The sequence below is a fragment of the Bombus pyrosoma genome, linkage group LG8 (genome assembly GCF_014825855.1).
Source record: "Bombus pyrosoma isolate SC7728 linkage group LG8, ASM1482585v1, whole genome shotgun sequence".
Classification (NCBI taxonomy): Eukaryota; Metazoa; Arthropoda; class Insecta; order Hymenoptera; family Apidae; genus Bombus; species Bombus pyrosoma.
This window is the reverse complement of record NC_057777.1, coordinates 1645644-1660065: the sequence shown is the minus strand read 5'-3', so window position 1 is coordinate 1660065 and position 14422 is coordinate 1645644. Positions and strand designations below refer to the sequence as shown.

General features: G+C 42.0%; 1 long non-coding RNA gene across 1 annotated transcript; it reads left to right on the top strand.

The window, feature by feature from the left end:
* The first annotated feature begins 542 nt into the window (after window positions 1-542).
* LOC122570055 lies at window positions 543-1342 on the top strand. The gene is made up of 3 exons (XR_006317672.1): window positions 543-652; window positions 870-932; window positions 1241-1342. It is a non-coding gene; the product is annotated as an uncharacterized LOC122570055 (long non-coding RNA).
* Window positions 1343-14422: the final 13080 nt, after the last annotated feature.

The window sequence follows — 14422 nt, the reverse complement described above, 5'->3', positions numbered from 1 at the left end:
AATATCTTGCTGTACTTCCCGCGCGAATTCTCTATTGTAGCGTCATCTCCCGACTTTTTTCAATAACTTTTATTATTTCTATAATGCGACGCCATTACAAACATGTTTAACTTTTGACGCGTTATATTATCGTGCTTTTCAAGTAAGTTTAACCGAGCAGCTTTTATTTGTTACAAAAGTTTTGTTAAAAAATTAGTTACATTGTATTTACAGTATTTTTAAATATTTGAGATACTTTCTAATATTCATATCTATTTTAAGGGCATATTCCATTTGTCCCAGACATATTCCATTTTCGTAATATTGGTTATGATGCTTTGAAATAATATATGTAAATAACGATCATTTCTCTTTACAAAAGCTAACGTGAATATAGTAAAATATGAAAATAAAATATAGTACACTTTTTTCGACTAATACAGCTTTTTTTTTTAGTAAATATTTGTGATCGTGACCGCGCGCAATGCGGTCTGTATAATCTAATTATAATAATCACACGCGAAATTAGAGTCAGTGTTTGTTCGCCGATTATTACATAAACGAGCATGTAGTTTTTTATTTTTCGTTTTTTGTATATACATTTTTTAAATTTACATTTTCGGCATTAGAGTCAGTGCTCAACAGGATACAGCCTCTCCACAACCTTAACAATGTAAGTACTTTTTATATTGTAGCCCAATTTACTTTATTATTATTATTATTAGAGTTTCTATCGAACTAAAATCTCAAAGATTAATATTGAATTATGAGATGAATGCAAACACGGTTCATGGAATCATTAGTTCCATTTTTCATTATCTTAAACTTTTCAAATAAACAACACTGTATGTTTTCGAGAATAAATTGTAATATTTTATAATTTGTTGAAGGTTTTCCACTACCTCGGCTTCTCCCTGTTCTCTGAATCTGATGGTGCTTTAAAAGCGAAGAACGTAAGTATCTTTGCATATTGTGTTTCGATTAATTCTATTTTTTGTATTTCTTTTTATTTCAAATAACTAACTTAAAGTCTCAATATTGGATTATGAAACGAAGATATGTAACTATGCTTCAGAAGTTATTAGTCTTAATTTTTACATTTCAAACTATTATATTAGAGATTATTACTGGAATTTCAATCCTTATTTTCATTATCAAAGTTTTATGTTTAATAAAGATCATTCTTTCTTATTCTTTGAAATTTCTAAATGCTAAATTCTATCTTTATGAACAAATTATAATATCATACGTTCTGTTAAAGGTTTTTCACGGTCTTCATTTCCACCATGAAGTCCGATAATTCTTCCTCGATGACCTCTGTTATGACCGCTATTGCAGCATCGATGACGATGACGAATTTCTCCGCATGGTGAGTCGCATATTTTTTTATTCCTCCATTTACTCAATCATGTCATAGGACGGAAGGTGCGAATCAACATAAATAACTGATTGTATTACGTAGAACTTTTTGCAAGCATAATGATCGGGGGTATCTTTTATATCTATGAATAGTAATATTTCCTTACTCTGTGTTTTATTTATTAGCTCAAGTAGGTCTTTTTGCACAACGAGCTTTTTTATATTCGCAACATAACATTGATGATTAACATTTTATATCGGTAATGTCAATATAATGTTTAATTAGGATGAATGATATAGTACCGGTAATTTGCTTGTATATCCGTGGTTGGAAATATATCAAACAAAGTTATACTTTTTAAATTCAAGTGTATTCAAAATGGATATTTGCGGAAATCAAATATTCACAGAAATATGAAAAGATTTCAATTGAGCATCTAATAGTTGAGAATAGTTGAGCGATAAAAATTACAATGATCACACAATAATAAAAGCGATACATATTACTAATAATTGTTATTTCCATCTTGTATTTCATGGTAATAGTTCGCACAATCTAATTGTTTGATTTTCGTATTTTGAATTTAAGTACAATTCAAGATACGATGCTACTAATGTTCATGCTGCTACTAATTCTTTTTGTACAAAAAATATTAAAGTTTGGATAGTATTAAGTTTTATATGCAAGAAGAAACTTCGCGACAGATATCAGCAAATTTTGAACACTGCTTTTATATTTTCGAAAATTTGCTTTGATAACACATTCAGCTGAGATAATTTGTGGTACAGGCATTTCATGTATACCACGTCTGTAATTTAAGTATAACTTACAGCGCTAATCTTCCACTGCTAATACATTTATCGAATTACTTCTACTAAACTAGTACTAATAATGTAACTAATATAATAATAATAAATAATACTAAACATATAGACAAAATATTAATCGCCGAAATGATAGTACGTAGTCTTTTATCGCATCAAGGGTAGGAAAGATAATTCGAATCCTCTCTCTGATTGTAGCACTCGTTGATACACGAATTGCGACTACCACCCCCTTCACTTGCAACCACTTTAAACCTCGTTCTGCGATCGCTTGTTCTATGGAAAAGGGAAAGAAATTTCTTTCACGAAACTCTCGTTAGTTCGTGACAAGCACCGAGTAGGCGATGCGATATACTCTTAGTATTTGACTCAGCTTTTCCCTATATCCAAGTCATCCTACATATTCGCCTTTTCCACGAAATATCGAAACACGATCGCTGTCACATACAGAAATACCCTCTTCCGGAAATTCCCTTGATAAAGTTGACAAATTTACGATTTTTCCATCATTCCGAAAAAATAGCAGTTCTACTTCTACTTCTATAGAGCACAAAATTCTAGTTGGCTTCATGTATTACGAATAGATCAAAAAGTATGACATGAGACTAATCTTATTCGTATCGAAAGCATGACGTCGACATTAAGTTTTTATTTTAGGGAACATTAATGGTATTTTTCTGCCGTTACATTTTAAAATAACCAAAGTTTTTGCATCGACACTAATAATAATAGCAACGGACGCGATAGTGGTAATAGTAGTAGCAATAGCACTCGACACGTTTTCGATCGTAAGAAACAAGCGAAACTAGGATCGGAAGGCAACCGAGAAACAGGTGGACAAACAAAGAGGTCGTTTGCTTGAAACTGGACAAAAGTTGACGCGGCACCTGTAAAAGCGCACATTGGGGATAGTCAGTAAAAAGGAGATCGAAGTTCTTCTTCAACGAACCGCCATCTTTAATAATTTCACACTTGAGAAAAATGAACAGTCTATTCATAATCCTTTCCCTTGACGGGGTTCCGTCCTCCCACCGAAAACCCGCCAAAAGCGATCTACAGATCTCCCACCCTCTCTGGATTCTCTCTTTCTGCGTCTCTCTCCGTCGGCCTCGTTTCTTCGTACACCCGTGAAACGCTGCCGGGTGCTCATTCATTTAATTTCAGTCATTGCTGGCAGTCGCACCCCTGTCGTGCGACCGACAAAAAATAATTAGTGAAGCCTTACACCCCTCTGCCAACCACCCTGACGGCCTCCTCTAGTTCCCACCTCCGTCGCACTCCCCTTGCCGACTATATTCTCCCTCCTACGGTTACGACGACTACGACGTCGACTACGACGACGACGACGGCGACGACGACGACGGCGACTCGACGCCCCCTTTCAACCCCACGGGTACGTACCTTGCGCTCGAATTCTCTCTCTCTTCGCTCGTTCCCTTTCCCCCCGTTTCCCTGCCAACCCAACCAACCAACGAATCACCCTCCTCACCCCCCACGGACTCTAACTCCGCTACCCTCCTTTCCTACCTCCTCCTGTTCCACCCCCGGCCTCCATCTACTCCTCCACACCGCCTCCTCTCTTGAGCCACCCTCCTGAGCAGCAGCAGCAGCCGCCACCACCACCGTTCTACCGCCAAAACCCTAGCTCAGTCAGCCACCCCCGGTACACTCTATCTCTGTCTCTCTCTCTCTCTTTCTCTTTTACGTTCCCTTCCCCCGTCCTCCGCAGTCCGCTCACCCTGGTCGTGGCCTCGGGCGGGATGATTCAGGCGCCAGTAGGGCGCACCCACCTTCAGCAGGGGGTGTGTTGGGGTGAGTTGGAACGACGGATGAAGGCAGAGGTGAGGAGGGTGGGTGGATGTGGGTAGAGAGAGAGTGCAAGGCGAGGAGGAGGAGAGGAAGGAAAACGGGTGGATGGTAGTGGGTGTTGGTGGGTGGAATCGGGGGAGAACAGAGGAGAACATAGAGTGTGTCGGGGACTAGGAGGGTGGATAGCTGACGGGGGCGAGGGGACGTGCAGCTCAGAGGGAGAACGGGCTGCCAGAAGGTGGATGGAGAGAGAGTGTGGCAGAGAGAAGGTGGAATGGGTCGGGAAGGCAGGGGAGAGAGATACGCGCACGGAGGGTGGTTTTCCTCGGCTGAGATATAGGCACCACCGACGCCGCGGTGGGTTATATCCTGGGCTAAGTAATACAAGGAAAAGTGCTACGTGAAGCCTTCCTATCCTCTCTACCCTTCGCACGTCCTCTTTCACTCCATTTCTCTCTCTCTCTCTCTCTCTCTCTCTCTCGCTCTTTCTCTTTCTCTTTCTCTCTCACCTTCTCTATTTTTCCCTTTTCCCGTGCTACTCCGCATGGGATCGTCCGTTCTCTTCCTCTTTTTCCTCCTCCTCCACCGGTACTACCGCTGCTCCGGCTCCTCCGCCTCTTTCTCTCCCCCATTCGTTTGCCCACCGTCTTTTCTCTCTCGTTCCCTGTTTCCACGCTTTACGGTGCCGCAGTCTCAGCAGTAGTAGTAGCAGCAGCAGCAGCAGCAGCAGCACAGGTGCACGACGCGATGCATTCTCGAGGGGAATGCATTGCGTGGATAGGGGGCCAGCTTTGTTGCTCTGACGAACAAGGCTGCCAGCCATCGCGAGAATAACTATGTAATGAATTACCGTTGGATGCTCATTAACGGATACTTTGGCGAATTATGTTGCGCACGGATGGCATGTGCTCGGAGAAAGATACCTTCCTGCACCCCCTGCCCCTCCGCCTCATCCACCGTCTCACGCCCCGCAAAAACTGTCGGAGATAATTGTTTCGATCCTTTCGTGTCTCCGCGCGTTGTTCTTGCATTTCCGCCCAGCTTTCTCCTCTTCAATGCTTGCAAATTGAATCGCGAGGTGCCTCAAAATTACTAATAGGGCAAAACTTTGCTTGGGCATCAACGAGGATGAACTCGCGTGGCAAACAGCACTCGTAAGGAGAAATGAAAACGTCTAACGAGTGACAGTCTTTTTCATTTCCTTTTTTCGTGCAAAGGCGAAGTGAGTAAAAGGTATCTGCATATACGAGGCGTATTTCAGAAATAAACGCCCGAGAGTTAGATATAGTCGATAGAACTTATGAAAAGATTTTAATAAGGGTACGTAGATACGCGGTCTAGTCAAGGTTAGAATATAAACGGTTCTCTTCGTTTTTTAAGGGAGCTTTTGGTAACGAGACGGAGATATTTTTAACTCCTTGCTGGTATCGTTTTGTTCTAGTGGGATTGGTACGAATTAGAAACGAGTTCGACTATTCAACATTGCAGTAATATTAATTTAACGTTATATTAATTTGTACTCTGTACTTTACGCGATAGCTAAAGCAGAAAGAACAAACTGAAACGAGATACTCTAAAATTAAATAACATTTTTTCCGTTTCTTGTAATACATAATTCCATTAATGAATTAAATTTGTAATTCCGGAACATTACGCATATATGGAGTGTATTACGTTAAATTCATTCATTAAACGCAAGTAGAGTGCGACACGGAAGTTGAACACATACGTACAATAATAAATGTAAATCTTATCGTTGTTATAATTTATGTGGGCATACTATCTGACGGACAAATGAGATTCGTTCCGATTTACCTACATGACTTATAGATTTATGAAACTGCAGATCTCACTAATTGACGATGCTATCTTTTAATTAAGAACGAGTATAGATAGGAAAAAATATGAAGTTGATCAGAAAATTTAGAAACTTTTAAACAGCCGATAAGATTCTTATTTCGTGTTACTTTTATCAGCCTATGTATTTAATCCGCATTGCGTAGTATATATTACAGAATTTAAAAACTTAATAACATAAATCCGCTTCATCATCGTTAGATACAAAATCATAACAAGCACCACTAACCCACGCTTTTTCGAAAAGTTGAGGATAAAAGAAGAAAAGAAACTAATAAGTTAAAAAATATTACTAAACCCCTGTGCAGTGGTGTAGTTTGCACGTCAGCTCGAATCCCCATACGCATTATCACCGAAGACGGGGTTATTCCATGGCAAGCAAAATCCAGGGGAAAAATGCGAAGGAACCAGCTGAGGTAGTGGAAAGTCGAGATGGTAACTTGAGAGTGGATGACGCATAGATATAGGTTTCCCTGCCCGCGGCGAGAAAAATGCGAGTAAGAGAGGTTTGCGTAGTGGAGCCGTGTTCTTATGCGAACCTACCACCACGATAAACCGTATGAATGTAATGTTAAGTTGGCACCGAGCTCTTTGATAACTTCTAAATGATGCGAGAATGTCACTGTGGCCCTCGTGTGTACACGTAACACGTGTAAAAACGAAATTTCCGTCGCCATCCCAAAGGCCCTGCGAATGCTATAAGGAAAAAGAAAAGCAAGAGATGATAAAAAAGAACCTTGCACGATGATATTTTATTTTAAATTTTTGGCTTACAATCTTGTGAAGTAGAATCTCTTCCTACTCGGTTACCACGTTCGGGTACAGTCTGTATGACGATAGAAGCTTGAAAACCGTAACCCATTTCTTCGGTCAGGGATCCTACTTTGTAGTAAACATTGCCCTCTTTGTTATGATAAGAAAAGAAATTTAATATTACCTTTTGTTATCGTCATGCAATCTTTAAAATATTGAGTTTCCCTGGTTGTACTTCTCTTTGCCAAGTATTCGCGAACCGTTTCGTTGTTACAACGAAAGGTGTAACGAATATTTTTTAGGACACCGTGCAGCTGCAAGTCTATTAAATATTAATAACAGCGTTGCACGCTAGCGTTCTCTTGGCTGTTAGGACAAACAAGAAAATTGAAGTAGAATTTTGAATCTCAAGATACTTACGTGACGAGGAACCGGTAATTATAGTACCTAGAAAAGCTTGCCTTATGCTTGTTAAACAATTCAACAGCGGGAAATTTTAATTATCGTGGCGTAATGGGATATAGGTTTTATTATTATTTTGGCTTAGGAAAGAAGTCAGTATCTTTCTTACTATTTTTCGTGTCTTGTATATATTTCTGTCGTATTTTGTACAACGCTGAACTTAATTCCGTTTATAAAAACGAATGTAAAAAGATTTTATAAAGACGAAAAGATTCGTCTCTTAAATAAGTATGGCTTCCACTGAGAGAACTATAGTAGAAATTGACAGCTATATATGTATGCGCGCTGTACACGTAGTTTAAAAGCTTCGATATACGTGAGACAAAAATAATAGGTTGAGGTATAGTAGGTTCGCGTAATAGGTTGAACACATTTGGATCTTCGAATTGCGATATTGTCTAACATTCTCCAAAGTTTAGAATAAATTGTCACACTTGGCAAGATGTATAACGATATAGGCCGCCCCTTCTCCCCTAACGCCGACGACTAAAGTGAAATTAGCAAAAGTGAAAAGTAAAGACACCCTTTGGTGTCGCTAATGCCGCGGTCCAAGGGTGAGCATTCCTTCGCACAAGGGGTAGTCAAGATAAATTACATAACAATATAAGTAGGCGTCGAGAGTATGAGCCTGGAGGGGCGAAAACCCCTGGAGGAAGAAGAATAAAGAGCCATGCAAACAGTCCTCGCGGAATTCACTCATCCCGACGAAAGTTACTTCGAAAAAAGGTCGCGTTTGTTTAAAACGTATTTTAGCCCTTACCGCTTGAGAAAAACCTCTCGCTATTTCCTCATCGAAATTTTCAATGATACATGTACATATGCATAACCGTATTATCGTATAATTTTTCTATCTTTGATTTGACGATAATAATAATATTAAAATATTAGAAACTCGCGGATGATTTCTTCGAACGAATATTTCTTTTCTTATGGGTAATCAGACGCTCGAAGATATCAACTAAATTTAATTTTTATTCCGTGAATATCGTATTTCGTATATTTCAACGTATGCAAATCGACACGAATTCATTACTTGCTTATTCGTTCTTTCGTTATTCAGTCAATATAACTCAAGTAAGTTTATGCACTCTTGTTATGCATCGAGAATAAAAGAGAATGCATTCAAGAAATTTAAATGTGCGTCTAAAAAAGTAGCTATTCAACTGTTTCGAAGAATTTGTCTGATTATCTAACCTAACGAATTGTTTAGCATAAAACATTGCCTGTTTCTAAGGAAAGTAATCGAAAACGTCTGTTTACGAGATAATCGTTCCTTTTGTCAGAATACCAAGAATTTAAATATCATTGGCTATTTAATATTACTGTTTAACTCTAGCTATTTAAACAGAATAAATTACGTACTCTCATGTGCAAATATAATTTAGTCTGGCGATTTCATCATCGACAGTTCTTCTTAACTTAGAAAAACAGTGGTGGGAGGGAGAAGAAGAGAAAAAATCACGACGCGCGCGATGCAAATAGGGGCTTAGTTACTCGGCGCCGGAAAAACTGAAAATCTCGTCGCAAATTTTCATCCGCGGCTGCATCAAGAATTCCCTGCCTCGCGAACACGTGAATTTAAAGTGGCGAGCAATGGCAGGGGTGGCGAGTAGTAAGAAAAGCAAGGATCCTTGGGAAATAAATGCGTGACAAATACCAGGGACGTTTTAACAACGAGAACGTGGCCGTGGGAGCAAAGGACCATTCATTTAAGCCACATTGTTTCGGTTAATGCGTGACATGTGGTTGAAAAAACACGGTAAAACTCCAACAATGCACCAAGTGCCGACCCCTTTATCGTCCGGAGAGGGGTTAGCGATTCATCCCTTCATTATTCGGGAATTAGTAACCCCATTTCGTTTCCCCTCTCCGTTTCCTCGTCCACCCTCTTCGTCTTCGCTGCTCCCTGACCCTGTTATCTCGCTGGTCGCGTCTGCCTTTTCTATCGTTGCATCACACCGACTAACGCCAGACGAACTTTAAGTCGACTTTTAAACCCGATGAAATTTACTTGCAGCCGGAAATCATTTATAATTGAAACGTACCGCTGGTTCCTATTTTCCAAGGATATCGTGTGTAAAAAGGAAAACGTATTTCCGCAATCCGCCGCTTTGCGTCTGATATTTGAATTGTGAAATTCAATTTCAAAAATTTCATGAATTTATCAAGAAGAATTATTCGAAACTGTTTTCTTAAATTGACCCTCTCGTAAATTATCCTCCGGTTTCTCAGCCGTTTCTCTCTGAATATTCATACGATTAAACACCCACATCTTGTCGTTTCCTATAGATCACGCGTTTTAACCGATAACACGACCAAGCCAGCGGTTCTCACGATGCAAAAGTCAAATAAAGCGATCGACGTGGAGCGTTCGATCGGCGGAGAAATCACGCGTGATTAAAATTTCACGAGTTGCATGAGCTGTCCTCCGAGCGAAAACACGTCGATCCGGCCGTTGGCGTACGGGAGGCTGGTGTCGAAGACGCGCATTACCTAAACCATGAAACATCACACCGATCGGCGAGATCAACGTCACGCCGTGGCACCGGCGAAATTATTTATTTAGATTTAAACAAGCCAGCCACGGAGCTAGGCGCACATAGCGTACATACGTAGCGTACATACAGGCAGAGAGAAAGGCCGACACCTCGGCGCCGAACTCACCCTCCTGAGACTCTGCAGACTCACCTCCATCCCCCTTCCATACACCCTTTCAACCACCCCGCGGGCGAAGCATCCCAATGGCAGCCCCCGTTTCGCAAACCTACACCACCCTCCTCCACATCCTCCAACCTCCTTTCTGTCTTCTCTCTTCCTCTCTCTCTCTCTCTTTCTCTCTCACACCTACCGGTTCTACCATTCATCCTCTCACTCGTGCTGCCTCTCTGATCTAGCTCCACTCTCTGCGCCTCTCTTTCCGTTCCCCGCGTCCTATCTCTCTTCTTCTCTCACCCTCTCTCGTTCACCCTCGCAGCCGTACTCTCTCGCTACGCTACTCGTCTCGACCCGACCATCCGCCCCCGTCCAACCACCCACCCACCAACCTACAACTCCTACGTACCGAGCGACCCTCGAGCTATCTCCAAAATCATCCCTTACATTCTAGAGCTCGGCGCGCTATCCTCCATAGAGGATAGAAGCGAGCGGAGTCGGACGTCGTCGACGAGGCTGAAAGGGGAACGAGGGAACGACGGGAAAAGGAGGGATAGGAAGGTTGAAACGAGGGTAGACACTAGCCGGGATATAGGTAGGTATACTGGATACTACGGGAAAATAAGAGATCTTCCCGCACGACTCGCGATACGAATTACAATGGCCGGCGGGGGTGGCGGCGACCTACGTTCACCCTCGTCCCCCCTGCCCTCTGCTTCACTGTGCGACCTGCTCTTCGCCACCAGTTCTCTTGGTTTCTTACACAATTTGAGCCGTGTCGCGGTAGTCGGAATTTTAAAACGACCAGCCGTTGCTAGATCGTGATCAGCCTGGTGCTCGCCACGATCACTGGTAATGGAGTTGCGCGATATGCAGCCCGGTCTGGGTATTTGTTAATAACTAGGTTTGCACCCGGCGATAGTGCGCGGGCTTTGAGCCGTCCAAGTTTGCGCACGGGAACTTGGGTCGGATTCTCCGTTGCCGATCTACAGGGTGTACGAATATTTTTTAGTGAAATGAATGTTGCAACGAATATTTTACTGCTTGACGTAGAAAAAAAGAAAAATATTTTTCACTATGAAATATCATGGATATACAGTTTAACCAACTTTATCTCGATATTATTTTTATAATTTTAGAAAAAAAAAGAACCGAAGCATTCGTGAAAGAATTCTCGGCAATTTGATTTTTAGAGTCGCTCAAAATCGCTGATTGATAACTCGCGCTGCCGAAAGTTATATCTTCGTAAAGAGCTATTTATCCTTTTTCAACCTCAAACAGCTACCAACCTGTAATATCAGTTACAATCGTTTCTTGCCTCTGCTCCGAAATTTGTTGTATATGTAGATTACTCTCTACAAGCACTTATTAGCGGAAACGAAACTTTTAACGCTTTATTTTCATCTTTCGCGCTACACGCTACTCATAGATGACACTTGCACACGCGAAACGAAGAAAAACTCCGATGAAATTTATTCGAGATAATATGACACGGCGGTGATCGAACCTCGTCACAGGTAAACCTAAAAAGAAATGGGCAGAACTGTCCCGTTACACCCACAATACTGTGGGTGAGAAATAGCTTCAAACCCTACGATTTGTCATGGGTCGATCGTCGTTGGCGCCGACCCGATATCGATATTTAATACCCCCGAAGCCTAATGGACATCCGCGGTGACGAACGAATCGAAGCAGGCATTGTCGAGCGATGGCGCAATTTACATTTTTCCCCCGCCGGAGGAAGCCCGTGACACGAGGAGATCACGAGGAGCTCGACGAAGAACAATGGACGTCACGCACGAGTCGTGGCATGCTCGTGAGAGAGAGAGAGAGAGAGAGAGAGGGTGGAGAGGAGAATGTTAAATCACTGGCCGATCGAGTTACGCCACTTAAGCTCCGATAATATAGTCACCGTGTTAGGGACGCCTTAATCGGTCTACCGAACCATTGAAAACGAAAGTCGGGTACTGCGGGTGAACGTATAGAAACGCGTAGAACGGGTGGGAGGCGAGCTGATAGGCTTCGATCACGAGTTCGCAACGGATTCCGCGCAATGCCGCGGGAAAACGTACGACGACCGCGTACTACCCGCGGGGAAAGTGTAACCGTTCGTTGAAATCTCCGGCTGAGTTTCGGCGCTTCTTAAATTTCTGCCGCAGAATTCTGTCGCTCGTCGAGCTTATTGCGCCAAGCAAAGATCGCCGAACTTATTCGCGATAACGAATATTTTGGAAAGGTTCGTAGACATGGTGAACAAAACAGTCTGAAAGGAATCTGCGGTAGGAATCTTTTTCTACCAAAGATTATATTTTAAGTCGAAATGTTTAAAGAAAAGACGCGATAAATCAGATTTAATTTGATATCTTAAGAAGATTTCTTCTTTCTATTTGTTGAAAGATTTTGATTCGTTGATCTGGTGTTATTCGACACGTTCATACAGTTGACGTTGATATTACTATTGAACATTTGATTTTAATCGATTATCTCGTTAATGTAGAAAGTTGCTGTTGCTTTTAGATCAGCGCATTCGTCCGTCATTCCTTAACGCTTCAGTTCTATATTCTTAAAGGATTTAACGAAAAAGTCAAATTCCTACGTAAACGTAGTAATAATAGTTGTTGATTTAATAGCGTTAGATGGCGAATAGAGAGATGTCCGTTCGTTGAAATCACCTTCAATTTCGATACTTATCCTCTATCGATCGCGTTGCCAGCGGCGAACGAAGAACCGTTGCACCCGCAAACTTGCCGCGTTTCATAATGACTTTTACGGTATATAATTGAAGACAAATCAGTAGGGATCTCGTTCGAACAAGCAGCGCGATGGCTTGAATCTACTTTTGAAGAAACTCCTCTCGTAATCGTCGAATATAATGGCGACTTCTCACTCATGCAACCGTGCAAAATTAGTCAGATTATAGAGCTTCGTCGGCCGTTTACTGAAAATCATCGAATAAGACGATCGTATTTTATGATAACACGCGAATGGAAATCGTGTCGAAGGAGGGGAATAAACCGAATAGAAAATTTTGTATTTTCGTGAAGGACAACCGTGAATATTAACTTCTTGATTGGTCATCAAGAATTTGTGATAGATTTTTCATGAAAGCGTTTATGATTTGACAGAAACACATAAGTATCATCAACGCGTTGTCACGAATGAGAAGTAGTTTTCCAGCGACGTAGAAAACGAAAAATACAAACGTGAAATTAATTTCTAGAACTAATCTCAGATATTGTTGAATGTATATTTTCGGATCACATTCCATCTCTCCTAATGAACTCTCGTAGGATCGAGTTTCGTACGAACGAAACTATACGGAAAAAGGAAAAGAAATTGAAATAAGAAAGACTGGTTGCTTGAACCGGAGTTTACCTTCCTCGGCAATCGAGCAGGCGTCAACATTCGGAAGGAAGGATCGCGACAAACGGGATCGCCGTTGCCCTCGGGCAGCGGATAAGACCTCGCGGGATGATAAGAGAAAGAAAGAAAGTAACATGGAAGAAGACGAATCGGGAAAAGGAGGGACACTCGGGTTTCTTAGAATTCTCGTTATTCCAGACGAGCAGAGCCGACCGTGGCCGGGGAAAGCCACGAAATATCCGAAGAAAAACACGTTTCCAGAGCCGAATCGATAGCAACAATGCTGTGGCAAAAGCACGAGGCCTCGGCTCGCGTGAGGACGAAGGGGCACCGAGGAAAGGGGAACTCTCTGAGCCGTGTGCTAGAGGGTAGGTAGAGGGAGCCAACGAACGAGGGTGAGACAACGAGCGGAATACGGCAGAGAGAGAGAGAGAGAGAGTGAGAGAGAGAGAGAGTTAGGAGAGGACAGAAAGGGGAAGAGAAAGAGGGAACCAGAAGAGCAGTAACAGGCAGAAAGAGAGAGGGTGGAAAGCGTGGTGCGAGGCAGCCTTATTGGAATCGTGGAGAGGGAGGTGAGTTTTCCTAAGGGCAGAGGGATAGGAACGGAAGAGACAGGTGGCGAGGAGCGAAGAAGGAGGGGTAGAGAGAAAAGGGGGACTTAGAGAGAGAGACAGGACCGGTTGATGGAACGAGGCCGCTACAACGTTGGCAACAGCCAGATGGGAAAAGGCTGCATTACCTGTGGTGCCTCGAAGAAACGATCCTTACCTAGAGCGATAGAGGAAGAAAAGGAGAGAGAGCAAGTAACTTGCCCCTCTGCCCTTTCCTTCTTTGTTAAAGGGGACTCGATCATTCTATCTATCCTCTTTGTTCGTGATATTAAAGTACGTCAAGGCGCCGTCGATTCGACTATACTCGGTTCCACAGCCAGAAGTGTCAATTGCGTTCATTGTTCGTTCATAGAGCGTAAGATCGACGGATCTTTCCACGGGCTTTCCACAGTTTGTCTCGTGAAAAGATTATATTGACGGATGAAAGGTGGTTACGCGTATCTTCGTATGGATCGCGTCACGCATATCCGAGGCGACGATGATCATCCGTGGGTTCTTTAATTTTCGAGCGATGACTCGACACGGCACCGACCAGATGGCAAACTTTATATCATTTTTGGAAAAATCTGGATAAGGTTCGTCTCTTGGCGAAACTGATGAAACGTGAATGCGAAGAAGGAAAAATGAAAACGCTGTTCGTTCGGATTTTGTGATTTTATATATTTTCCCATCTTGTTCGTGTGCAATTTAAATATAATAAAATAATAATAATTAATTATTAATTATAATGATGACAACTGTTACGGTAATAA